The sequence below is a fragment of the Engystomops pustulosus genome, chromosome 3, assembly GCF_040894005.1.
Source record: "Engystomops pustulosus chromosome 3, aEngPut4.maternal, whole genome shotgun sequence".
Taxonomy (NCBI): domain Eukaryota; kingdom Metazoa; phylum Chordata; class Amphibia; order Anura; family Leptodactylidae; genus Engystomops; species Engystomops pustulosus.
The window spans coordinates 12,073,093-12,086,536 of record NC_092413.1 but is presented as its reverse complement, the minus strand read 5'-3'; positions in this window follow the sequence as shown (position 1 = coordinate 12,086,536).

The window sequence follows — 13,444 nt, the reverse complement described above, 5'->3', positions numbered from 1 at the left end:
GACATTAGTCTACTAATAGGCTGCTATAGTGCAGAAATATTCTTACTGATTATAGAGTATTATACAGCAATACTTGGAAAGACCAGACCGGAATATTAGCATTTACTGAATCACCCAGCAAGATCCTGGAGGTCCTGTCTTTGTATAGTATTTTTGTATAAAATCATAAATAATCATCAATGATCCCTTCATTGTAAAGTTGCTCCTGTTAGTGAATAGCGCCATGTAATACTTTGATAGTGAAGTTGCTGTCACAGTATATAGTTTGGTAGTTCTTCTGTTGTAAGTAGGCACCAGGGTGTGCAGCATGTACTGGAAGGGCCCAATACGCCACACAAAGTTGGGGCATAGGTCAATTACATGGTAGACCTCTAGGCAACCTGGGCCACATATATGTGCAGTGACCCAGAGTCATCCCCCTGATGGTAGCAGGTTCTGAGCCAAAGACTATATTGGATCCACCTTATTCCAGTTTGCTAGGCTTCAACTAGACCTAGGTTTAGAGGACATTTACCACCAGGATCGTGTTAATTGCTTAACCAATACAATTGTCCGATGCAACCAAAAAGTGAGACATGGGGGGTCATTTACTAAGGACCCGAATCGCGTTTTTCCGACGGGTTACACGAATATTTCCGATTTGCGATGATTTTCCCTGAATCGCCCTGGGATTTTGGCGCACGCGATCGGATTCGGAAAAACCGACAGTGAACTCCGATGCAATCCGACGGACTTCAGCGCAGCAGCACCACCTGGTGGACATCGGGCGCAGTGCCATAGTGAATCGCCGGAAGACCCGAATCCGCCGCAGAGAACCCGCCGCTGGATCGTGAATGGCCCGGGTAAGTAAATGACCCCCATGGTTTCCTGTTGTTCAACCATGTTTTGGGGTTTCTTGTTCTTTGATTTAGTTTGCTCTCCTTTGGGCAACTATCCTGTAGTGTGTAGGGGATTGATAATTCTCTCCTCGGAGATCTGACCAGTGAAAGATTGTATACTCCTCACCTAGTATACAGGAGTACATGCTGTAAGAAGGTTCTCCTCCAATATTCTTAGGAACCAGAAGTCACATCCTCCAGGTTACTCAGATTTCATTGCTGCTAAGATGATGATGGAAACTGCAGGAAAAGTGTCACAACTATTAACCCTCTGCGTCCCTGTTTTAATATTAGCAAAAAAGAAAAGGAATAGGGAATGTAGGGGAAGGAAAAGGTGTGAGTGTGTCTTAAAAATTAACTTTTATTTATTACTTAAAATTCTTGAGTGAGTATTCTTGCTCATGTATAACAAATTTTAGCATAGCAGTATAGTGAACTGCTTTACTATTATCCAAGTCACTGGGGTGGTATGTATACACCCCGGGATTACACTCGGGTATGGGTGCCCTTATATTATGTTATACCCTCCCAAGTTTAGTATTTCTCCCACTTATTTCTATTGTGGGTATCAGAAAATAAGGGACAGAGGTTAAGAATAAGTATGTTTCGAGTGTTCTCTTGCAGCCTAGAGCGCTGCTATGATATTAATGTTAGTTGTCACTGTCAGGAGAGCGATCGCGATGTGTGGTAGGATTTGTCGCTCCCTGACTAGTGGCAATGTGTCGCGCCAGCGGTAGATTTCAATAGTAGGATCGCGGCCATGAGGAACATATGTCGCGTCTCCCTCACTGCTGTGGCGCAGACACAATCGCCTCGGCTTGCGTGCGTCCACACCGCCGGGACTAGCAGTTATTTAGTACACTGGTAACTGGTTACATTATAATGATTAATGTATGAAATAACTAGATAAAGGCTGGGATGGGATCCTTGTGAGCTGCTCCAACAGGTAGTGGCGACAGGACTAGTGACACAGACCTGATGACAGGTGTCCTTTAACACATGGGGGCACATTTTCTAAAATCAGTGCATTCTGTATTATGTGCAGTGTCCTGTGTATAGTGCAGGGGGCGCCAGATTCAGGATTTCTGGTGAATCTGGTGCCCCCTGCCCTGCTCCGACGGAGTGCACCAACTTTTTTGGTGCATCTTTAACACATTTCTGTCGGACATTTCATGATAAATGTGGCACATGGTTTGACTCTGCACTGGAACAGCCATTTCTATTGGCCTCTAGGGGCAACACTGTGGCTAATGTAAGCAACACTGTAACTACTGGAGGCAACACTGTAACTACTGGAGGCAACACTGTAACTACTGGAGGCAACACTGTGGCTAATGTAGGCAACACTGTAACTACTGGAGGCAACACTGTAACTACTGGAGGCAACACTGTGGCTAATGTAAGCAACACTGTAACTACTGGAGGCAACACTGTAACTACTGGAGGCAACACTGTGGCTAATGTAGGCAACACTGTAACTACTGGAGGCAACACTGTAACTACTGGAGGCAACACTGTGGCTAATGTAAGCAACACTGTAACTACTGGAGGCAACACTGTAACTACTGGAGGTAACACTGTAACTACTGGAGGTAACACTGTAACTACTGGAGGCAACACTGTGGCTAATGTAAGCAACACTGTAACTACTGGAGGCAACACTGTAACTACTGGAGGCAACACTGTAACTACTGGAGGCAACACTGTGGCTAATGTAGGCAACACTGTAACTACTGGAGGCAACACTGTGGCTAATGTAAGCAACACTGTAACTACTGGAGGCAACACTGTAACTACTGGAGGCAACACTGTGGCTAATGTAGGCAACACTGTAACTACTGGAGGCAATACTGTAACTACTGGAGGCAACACTGTAACTACTGGAGGCAATACTGTAACTACTGGAGGCAACACTGTGGCTAATGTAGGCAACACTGTGACTAATGTAGGCAATACTGTAACTACTGGAGGCAACACTGTGGCTAATGTAGGCAACACTGTAACTACCGGATGCAACACTGTAACTACTGGCGGCAACAATGTAACTACTGGAGGGAACATTGTAACTACTGGAGGGAACATTGTAACTACTAGCACAGGAGCTGCAGAAAACGGTAGCGATGTCTTTAGAGTCTTAAGTCAGTGTGTGGTCCGAATAGAGTTAATAAAGTTTTGTACAATTTCTCATTCTCTTTTATTATCTCCAGGTCAAGAAATGGGATCTCACTGCCTCCCATTGATAGTAAATTCTAAATTAGGTGTATTATTATTCATGTACAATTTAACATTTTCCAATTTTTTTTTGGTCTCATACTTTTTATAGTTTTTTTTCCATTTTAAACAACAAGTGCAGTGATATACAACCAGACATCAATCATCAGGACAATTATATATTACACAATGTTTTTCCATTCCTGAACAGTGCCTTGCCACAATATAACTCTATCATCAAGTTTTCTTTATAAGGATTAATATTAAAAATGAATTTCTATCAACTATCAATAAATTCTACCGGATACTGAACCTATCCCTGCTAGCATGGGACGCCCTGGCGGAGATTTTCTTATGTATTTTGGGCACAAAGTATATAGTCAGGATTTTTGTATATTTTATATACCAACAGTCCCCAGGTTACGTACAAGATAGGCTCCTTGGGTTTGTACTTAAATTGAATTTGTATGTAAGTCGGAACTGTATATTTTACAATTATAACAGTGACAATTGGATTTTCAAAATTTTTTGTTGTAAGTGGACCAAGGATTATCACTAAAGCTTCATTACAGACACTTGATCATTGCAGCCTGGGACCCAGCTTCACCGAGGGTCACAAGGGGCAGAGGGGTCCGTCTGTAACTAGGGGTCGTCTGTAAGTTGTGTGTCCTTAAGTAGGGGACCGCCTGTATATGAGTATTCAGATTCCTTTTTTAGTAATGATAACGATTTAATTTGCTTTATTCAGAATGGATTCCAATCCTCATTTAGTTCTCTATGTCGTGTTACTTCTCAACTTTTGGAACCTCATTTGGTCAGAAAGTTACCAGTTCATTTCATTAAAACATTAATCCCTCTCCATAAATTACTGCCCCCCTCCCCCATATCAGCCAGGTTTTATTATTATTGATTGATCTTTTATTACATCACTTCTTTAGATTTTCTACTTTTATTTATTGTTATCTTTTCAAGTTTTTCTGTTACTACCTTTTTAGTATTAATCTAATCATTTTCAGGAATACTCGGAACAAAACTAGATTTTTTCCTTTCAGGACACTAGAAATAAATTTCTTATGTTTAGGATTCTTTGTTTCGTATGGATGCAGCATAAAATATTTTTTTCTAATTAATATTTAATATTTTAATTCTGTAGATCGATGTATACAATAAATGTATTTAATTTTTGATCTGGAATATATTTTAAATAGAGATGAGCGAACATACTCGTTCGAGCATTAGCGTACTCGAAACTGCTCGTTGCTCGGACGAATATTTCGCCCGCTCGAGAAAATGGCATCTCACGGCGTTTTGCTTTTTGGCGGCAAGAAACAGAGCCAATCACAAGCCAGGAGACTCTGCACTCCACCCAGCATGACGTGGTACCCTTACACGTCGATAGCAGTGGTTGGCTGGCCAGATCAGGTGACCCTGGGATAGACTAGCCGCTGCCCGCGCTGCTCGGATCATTCTGTGTCTGGATGCCGCTAGGGAGAGAGCTGCTGCTGGTCAGGGAAAGCGTTAGGGTGTTCTATTAGCTTACTGTTAGGCAGGAGTGATTCTCCAAGAACCCAACAGCCCTTCTTAGGGCTAGAGTATTTTTTTTTCTTTGCTTGTGGCTGGGCTTGCTGGCACTAGTAGTGCAGCTACTGCACTACTTTTGCAGGAAGACGTGCGATTTGCAAGTTGCACACGTTCATTTTGGCTATTAGTGACACACAGCTAGCTAAGTGGGACAATTTATTGGGGGTTTGATAGAATTAGGCACAGTCTTTTTTTTTGTCCCCAAAGTGAAAGTCACACAGCACAAAATCCTTTTGTGTGCTGTCAGTGTTGGTTGAACTAGCCATAGCAATCATCTTCTGAGGTTGCTGTGCTGTCTGATTTCTTCTGGATGTTGTTTTCTATTAAAAAATAAATAAAATAAAAATTTTTTACAGTTTATATTTCTGTTTTGTCTATAAAAGAAACTTATTTGCAAAATGTTGAACCCAAGGGCTATGTTTAGAGGACGAGGGCGGGGACGTGGGCGTCCAACTACTGCAGGGGTCAGAGGCCGTGGTCCTGGGCGGGGTGAGACACCACCTGCTGATGAGGGAGCAGGGGAACGCCGCAGAGCTACACTCCCTAGGTTCATGTCTGAAGTTACTGGGACTCGTGGTAGAGCACTGTTGAGGCCAGAACAGTGCGAACAGGTGATGTCGTGGATTGCGGACAATGCTTCTAGCCATTTGTCCACCAGTCAGTCTTCCACGCAGTCCACCCATGTCACCGAAATCAGCACTCCTCCAGCTCCTGCACCTCAGCCTCCTCCCCCCCAGTCTGCCCCCTCCCAGGAAAATTTGGCATTTGAACCGGCATACTCTGAGGAACTGTTTTCTGGACCCTTCCCAGAGTCACAAACCACTTGTCCGGTTGCTGCTGAGCAATTTTCCGATGCCCAGGTTTTCCACCGGTCACAGTCTGTGGGTGATGATGACATTGTTGACGTAGTGGAAGAAGTGTGTAAAGAGGTGTCCGACGATGAGGAGACACGGTTGTCAGACAGTGGTGAAGTTGTTGTCAGGGCAGGAAGTCCGAGGGGGGAGCAGACTGAGGGATCGGAGGATGATGAGGTGACAGACCCAAGCTGGGTTGATAGGCCGGGTGAAGACAGTGCTTCTGAGACGGAGGCGAGTCCTCGACGAGAACAGGTTGGAAGAGGCAGTGGTGGGGCCAGACGGAGAGGCAGGGCCAGAGCTGGTGCATCAGCGCCAAATGTTTCACGTAGTCAAGCTCCCGTGGTGAGGGCTAGATTTTCGGAAGTCTGGAGGTTCTTTAAAGAAACATCGGATGACCAACGGACAGTGGTGTGCAACCTGTGCCAAACCAGGATCAGCAGGGGTTCCACCACTTCTAGCTTAACTACCACCAGTATGCGCAGGCATATGAATGCTAAACACCCCACTCAATGGAACCAAGGCCGCTCACCTCCGGCCGGGCACACCACTGCTCCTTCCCCTGTGTCATCTGCTGCGTCTGCTAGTCAGCCCCCTGCCCAGGACCCCGGCCCAATCACCTCCCGTACAAAAACCACACTTTCGCCTCCACGATCCTCCACAGCATCCACCATTGTCTCCATGCGCAGCGTTCAGCTCTCCATACTCCAGACGCTGGAGCGCAAGAGGAAATACAGTGCAACCCACCCACACGCCCAAACCCTCAACGTCCACATCTCCAAATTACTCAGCCTGGAGATGCTGCCCTATAGGCTGGTAGGGACCGAGGCCTTTCGCAAACCTCATGGCGGCGGCCGCCCCTCTGTATTCAGTCCCCAGCCGCCACTACTTTTCCCGATGTGCCGTCCCAGCCCTGCACAAGCACGTGTCAGACAACATCATCCGTGCCCTGACCAACGCCGTTTCTGACAAGGTCCACCTGAACACGGACACGTGGACGAGTGCTGTCGGGCAGGGCCACTAGTTATCGCTGACGGCACATTGGGTTAACTTGGTGGAGGCTGGGACCGAGTCTGATCCTGGGGCTATTAATATACTGCCGACGCCAAGGATTGCAAGGCCTACCTCGGTCCAGGTCTCTCAGACCTACTATGCCTCCTCCTCCTCCCACCCCTCCTCCACCTCCTCCTCCGAATTACCATCCGTGGGCATGGCGCCATCAGTTGGTAGCTCTAGGCACAGCAGCAGTGCCGTCGCTAAGCGACAGCAGGTGGTGCTCAAACTGCTGAGCCTAGGCGATAAAAGGCACACCGCCCAAGAGCTATTACAGGGCATCACGGCGCAGACTGATCTGTGGCTGGGACCGCTGAACCTGAAGCCAGGCATGGTTGTGTGTAACAACGGCCGTAACCTGGTGGCGGCTCTGCAACTCGGCAGACTGACACATGTGCCATGCCTGGCCTATTTGTGTTAAATCTCATAGTTCAGCGTTTCCTCAAGACATACCCCAATCTGTCTGATTTGCTCACGAAGGTGCGCCGCATCTGTGCGCATTTCAGGAAGTCCAGCACAGATGCTGCCACTCTCAGGGCAGCGCAGCGCCGCCTCCAACTGCCCGCTCACCGACTGTTGTGCGACGTGCCCACGAGGTGGAATTCAACATTAACCGTGTTATCCAGAGTTTACCAGCAGCGCAGAGCGATTGTAGACTGCCAGATGTCAACTTCCACCAGAAGGTAGTCAGGTCAGTCAGCTTCCTCAAGTCTACAATGAGGAGTGGACGTGGATGTCTGATATCTGTCAGGTGCTGAGTAACTTTGAGGAGTCAACACAGATGGTCAGTGGCGATGCCGCCATCATCAGCCTCACCATCCCGCTGCTTGGTCTGTTGAAAAACTCTCTGGTCAGCATGAAGTCGGAAGCTTTGGGCTCGTCACAAGAGACAGGGGAAGAAGATTCCCTTGTTGATAGCCAAAGCACCCTCAGGTCTGTTTCTCAGCGCATATCGGAGGAGGTGGGGGAGGATGAGGAGGAAGAGGAGGAGAATGTTGGCGAGACACAAGAGGGGACCATTGTTGAGTCCTTCACTGTTCAGCGATTATGGGCAGAAGAAGAGGAGTTGGAGGAGGAGGAGGAAATGGACAGTCAGGCCAGTGAGGGGAGTGAATTCTTGCGCGTTGGGACTCTGGCGCATATGGCAGATTTCATGCTAGGCTGCCTATCCCGTGACCCTCGCGTTCAAAGAATTTATTCCAGCACCGATTACTGGGTATTCACTCTCCTGGACCCACGGTACAAGCATGAATACCAGCAGGCCCTGGTGCACAAGCTGAAACAGTATTTCCCTTCTGACAGTGCTAGCGGCAGAGTGCGTACTTCTGCGGGACAAGTAGCGAGGCAGAGTAGGCGAGCAGGCAGCTTGTCCAGCACTGGCAGGGGTACGCTTTACAAGGCCTATGCCATTTTCTGAGGTTTCCAGGTGTTTGGCCAAGCTTCCCTGTGCAGAGCCTTGGTCCCCTTGAAAAATGCTCGAGTCTCCCATTGACTTCAATTGGGCTCGTTATTGGAGTTGAGCACTCGAGCATCGGGAAAAGTTCGTCTCGAATAACGAGCACCCGAGCATTTTAGTGCTCGCTCATCTCTAGCGTGTACGCTTATCAGTGATGATGCCACCAGCTTCACTGAAAACCCGCTCGGACAAGACGCTAGCGGCAGGGCAGTCAAGAACCTCCAAGGCGTACAGCGGCAGTTCGTGCCACATGTCCAGCTTTGAAACCCAGTAGTTGTAGGGAGCTGTGTGATCATTTAGGACGATGGTATGGTCAGCTACGTACTCCCTCACCATCTTTCTGTAAAGATCAGCCCTACTCAGCCGAGACTGGGGACAGGTGACAGTGTCTTGCTGGGGTGACATAAAACTGGCAAAGGCCTTGTAAAGCGTACCCTTGCCAGTGCTGGACAAGCTGCCTGCTCGCCTACTCTCCCTCGCTACTTGTCCCGCAGAACTACGCACTCTGCCGCTAGCGCTGTCAGAAGGGAAATACTGTTTCAGCTTGTGCACCAGAGCCTGCTGGTATTCATGCATTCTCACACTCCTTTCCTCTTCAGGGATGAGAGTGTAAAGATTTTGCTTGTACCGTGGGTCCAGGAGAGTGAATACCCAGTAATCGGTGCTGGAATAAATTCTTTGAACGCGAGGGTCACGGGATAGGCAGCCTAGCATGAAATCTGCCATATGCGCCAGAGTCCCAACTCACAAGAATTCACTCCCCTCACTGGCCTGACTGTCCATTTCCTCCAACTCCAACTCCTCCAACTCCTCTTCTTCTGCCCATACACGCTGAACAGTGAAGGTCTGAGCAATGCTCCCATCTTCTGTCTCGCCAACATTCTCCTCCTCTTCCTCCTCATCCTCCCCCACCTCCTCCGATATGCGCTGAGAAACAGACCTGAGGGTGCTTTGGCTATCAACAAGGGAATCTTCTTCCCCCATCTCTTGTGACGAGCCCAAAGCTTCCGACTTCATGCTGACCAGAGAGTTTTTCAACAGGCCAAGCAGCGGGATGGTGAGGCTGATGATGGCGGCATCGCCACTGACCATCTGTGTTGACTCCTCAAAGTTACTCAGCACCTGACAGATATCAGACATCCACGTCCACTCCTCATTGTAGACTTGAGGGAGCTGACTGACCTGACTACCAGTTCTGGTGGAAGTCGCTCTGCGCTGCTGGTAAACTCTGGATAACATAGTTAATGTTGAATTCCACATCGTGGGCACGTCGCACAACAGTCGGTGAGCGGGCAGTTGGAGGCGGCGCTGCGCTGCCCTGAGAGTGGCAGCATCTGTGCTGGACTTTTTGAAATGCGCACAGATGCGGCGCACCTTCGTGAGCAAATCAGACAGATTGGGGTATGTCTTGAGGAACCGCTGAACTATGAGATTTAACACATGGGCCAGGCATGGCACATGTGTCAGTCTGCCGAGTTGCAGAGCCGCCACCAGGTTACGGCCGTTGTCACACACAACCATGACTGGCTTCAGGTTCAGCGGTGCCAGCCACAGATCAGTCACCGCCGTGATGCCCTGTAATAGCTCTTGGGCGGTGTGCCTTTTATCGCCTAGGCTCAGCAGTTTGAGCACCGCCTGCTGTCGGCACTGCTGCTGTGCCTAGAGCTACCGACTGATGGCGCCATGCCCACGGATGGTAATTCGGAGGAGGAGGTGGAGGAGGGGTGGGAGGAGGAGGAGGCATAGTAGCCCTGAGAGACCTAGACAGAGGTAGGCCCCGCAATCCTAGGAGTCGGCAGTATATTAATAGCCCCAGGATCAGACTCTGTCCCAGCCTCCACCAAGTTAACCCAATGTGCCGTCAGCGATATATAGTGGCCCTGTCCGGCAGCACTCGTCCACGTGTCCGTGGTCAGGTGGACCTTGTCAGAAACGGCGTTGGTCAGGGCACGGATGATGTTGTCTGACACGTGCTGGTGCAGGGCTGGGACGGCACATCGGGAATAGTAGTGGCGGCTGGGGACCGAATACCGAGGGGTGGCCGGCGCCATGAGGTTGCGAAAGGCCTCGGTCTCTACCAGCCTATAGGGCAGCATCTCCCGGCTAAGTAGTTTGGAGATGTGGACGTTGAGGGCTTGGGCGTGTGGGTGGGTTGCACTGTACTTCCTCTTGCGCTCCAGCATCTGGGGTATGGAGACATTGGTGGATGCTGTGGAGGATCGTGGAGGCGAAGGTGTGGTTTTCGCACGGGAGGTGTTTGGGCCGGGGTCCTGGGCAGGGGGCTGACTAGCAGATGACACAGGGGAAGGAGCAGTGGTGTGCCCGGCCGGAGGTGAACGGGCTTGGTGCCATTGAGTGGGGTGTTTAGCATTCATATGCCTGCGCATACTGGTGGTAGTTAAGCTAGTAGTGGTGGAACCCCTGCTGATCCTGGTGTGACACAGGTTGCACACCACAGTCCATCGCTCATCCGGTGTTTCTTTAAAGAACCTCCAGACTTCCGAAAATCTAGCCCTCGCCACGGGAGCTTCACTATGTGACACATTTGGCGCTGATGCACCAGCTCTGGCCCTGCCTCTCCGTCTGGCCCCACCACTGCCTCTTCCAACCTGTTCTCGTCGAGGACTCGCCTCCGTCTCAGAAGCACTGTGTTCACCCGGCCTCTCAACCCAGCTTGGGTCTGTCACCTCATCATCCTCCGATCCCTCAGTCTGTTCCCCCCTCGGACTTCCTGCCCTGACAACAACTTCACCACTGTCTGACAACCGTGTCTCCTCATCGTCCGACACCCCTTTACACACTTCCACTACGTCAACAATGTCATCATCGCCCATAGACTGCGACCGGTGGAAAACCTGGGCATCGGGAAAGAGCTCAGCAGCAACCGGACAAGTGGTTTGTGACTCTGGGAAGTGTCCAGAAAACAGTTCCTCAGAGTATGCCGGTTCAAATGCTAAATTTTCCTGGAAGGGGCCGACTGGGGGGAAGGAGGCTGAGGTGGAGGAGCGCTGATTTCGGTGACATGGGTGGACTGCGTGGAAGACTGACTGGTGGACAAATGGCTAGAAGCATTGTCCGCAATCCATGACCTCAACAGTGCTCTACCACGAGTCCCAGTAACTTGAGACATGAACCTAGGGAGTGCAGCTCTGCGGCGTTCCCCTGCTCCCTCATCAGCAGGTGGTCTCTCAACCCGCCCAGGACCACGGCCTCTGACCCCTGCAGTAGTTTGAGGCCCACGCCCTCGTCCTCTACCCCTAGCCCTCGGGTTCAATATTTTCAAAATTAAAGTATAAACTGTAAATTTTTTTTGTGTTTTTTTTTTTTTTTTTTTTTTAACAAAACGATGCTATCCTATTGCTATGGCTAGTTTCTATCCTACACTGACAGCACACAACTGGACTTTGTGCTTTGCCTGATGACTTTTAGTTTTGAAAAAAAAAAAAGAAAAGAAAAAGCAGACTGTGCCTAATTCAATTGAACCCCTAATAAATTGTCCCACTTCGGTGTTTGAGATGGATATGTGTGTCACTAAGAGCTAAACACAATGGTCGCAGGTCTCCCAGCAAATTCCTCACAATATGGTACTAGCTGCACTACTAGTGCCAGCAAGCCCAGCTACAAGCAAAGAAAAAAAAAATAAAATAAAAAGTTATTGTAGCCCTAAGAAGGGCTGTTGGGTTCTTGGAGAATCACTCCTGCCTAACAGTAAGCTAATAGAACAGCCTAACGCTTTCCCTGACCAGCAGCAGCTCTCTCCCTAGCGGCATCCAGAGACAGAATGATCCGAGCAGCGCGGCCAGCGGCTAGTCTATCCCAGGGTCACCTGATCTGGCCAGCCAACCACTGCTATCGACGTGTAAGGGTACCACGTCATGCTGGGTGGAGTGCAGAGTCTCCTGGCTTGTGATTGGCTCTGTTTATGGCCGCCAAAAATCAAAACGGCGGGAGCTGCCATTTTCTCGAGCTGGCGAAGTATTCGTCCGAGCACGCTAATGCTCCAACGAGTGTGTTCGCTCATCTCTAGTCTGGAGAAGAAGAAAATAATAAAGATAATGGGGGGAGAGGGACATCTTTTTACATTGAAGGTGTGTTCTGTATACAGTTTATAAGGTCCAGTATCCCCCCCCTCCCCATTGTACATTGTAGGATGTGTATATCCCCACCACCAGCCTGGTGGTCTGTGACTTTCATGGATGACCTGCTGGTGATTAACTTTCCTGAAACTTTTCAGTGGAAGCCAACAAGACGACCTCCTGATTGTAGAGGGGACAGCTGCAACAAAACAGACACATCCCCTCAGAGGTGAAACTAACTTTCTACTGCCTGAGGCGAGCAAGAGAATGGGGCCCCCTCTGCCCCATTAAGTAGTAATATTTCAGGTTATTTTTTAGTAAGTGTCTCATATCCATGATGACATCACATGTGGAGAGCCATTATTTGTAAGGGTCAGGTCCTGGTGTGTAGCAGGTGACTGCGCCCCTGATGCTGCCTCCCATCTTGCTGCAGGTATTGCTGCCTGAGGCATGATACTCAATGGCTGGTGCACCTTCGCATGCCCTCAATCCCCAATATTGTTCATTTTTTATTTCTTGCCTGGGTTAGGGGTGACTCCAACACTATGCGGGGCACTGTCAATGTGTCACCCCATGTTGCTGGTCTCCAGGGGATGGTTAGGCGCGGTGCACCCCAATGGTAAGTAAGTCAAGAGAGTCAGGACCTGCAATGAACATTTTCCTTCTTTAAGAAATTCAGGTACAAAGCACTGCAAGCCAATCAAAAGGCTGACTTCTCCTCCCTGGTAGAAGAAGGGTTAATGCTGAGGAAAGGCCTGGGCTAGCCGTCCCTCTATTTCTCAGAAGTCAAGGGTCTATAGTAAAGTATCCCCATCTCTGATTATTCTTCCGGTTGCTCAGGTAGACACTTTTCACCTCCAAGCTATGCTTCGTAACAGCAAGACACTAAGGACTAGGACTATTCTCCTTGTATATGTTATCAGTGGAGGAAAGGATACATTTCAGCAAACAATGACAAAGCATTCTCCCATAGACTTACATTGACTCCCCATACTATTCTATGGTAGAAAGTTTCTAAAGTGTAAAGAACTTTCCAGACAACACTTGTCATGCCAAAGGTCAGTCTGTCTGCTTTTCTGGTAAACAAGTGTTTTTTTTTCTACTAAACAATATTTACTATAGCTGTTGAGAATTACTGCTAGCTTCTCCTTAGTTAGAGGTCGACAGTCAGAAATGTTTCTCAATGGTCATTAACCCTTTCTACTAGTCTATAGAGATCGTTCTAATAAACAGTATATATAACAAAATACTATTTTAAAAAAAGACAAATGCAAGAGAGGACGGTATAGTGCCGAAAATCTCCATGGGTAATGGTTTCATCACTGCAGCTGGAAT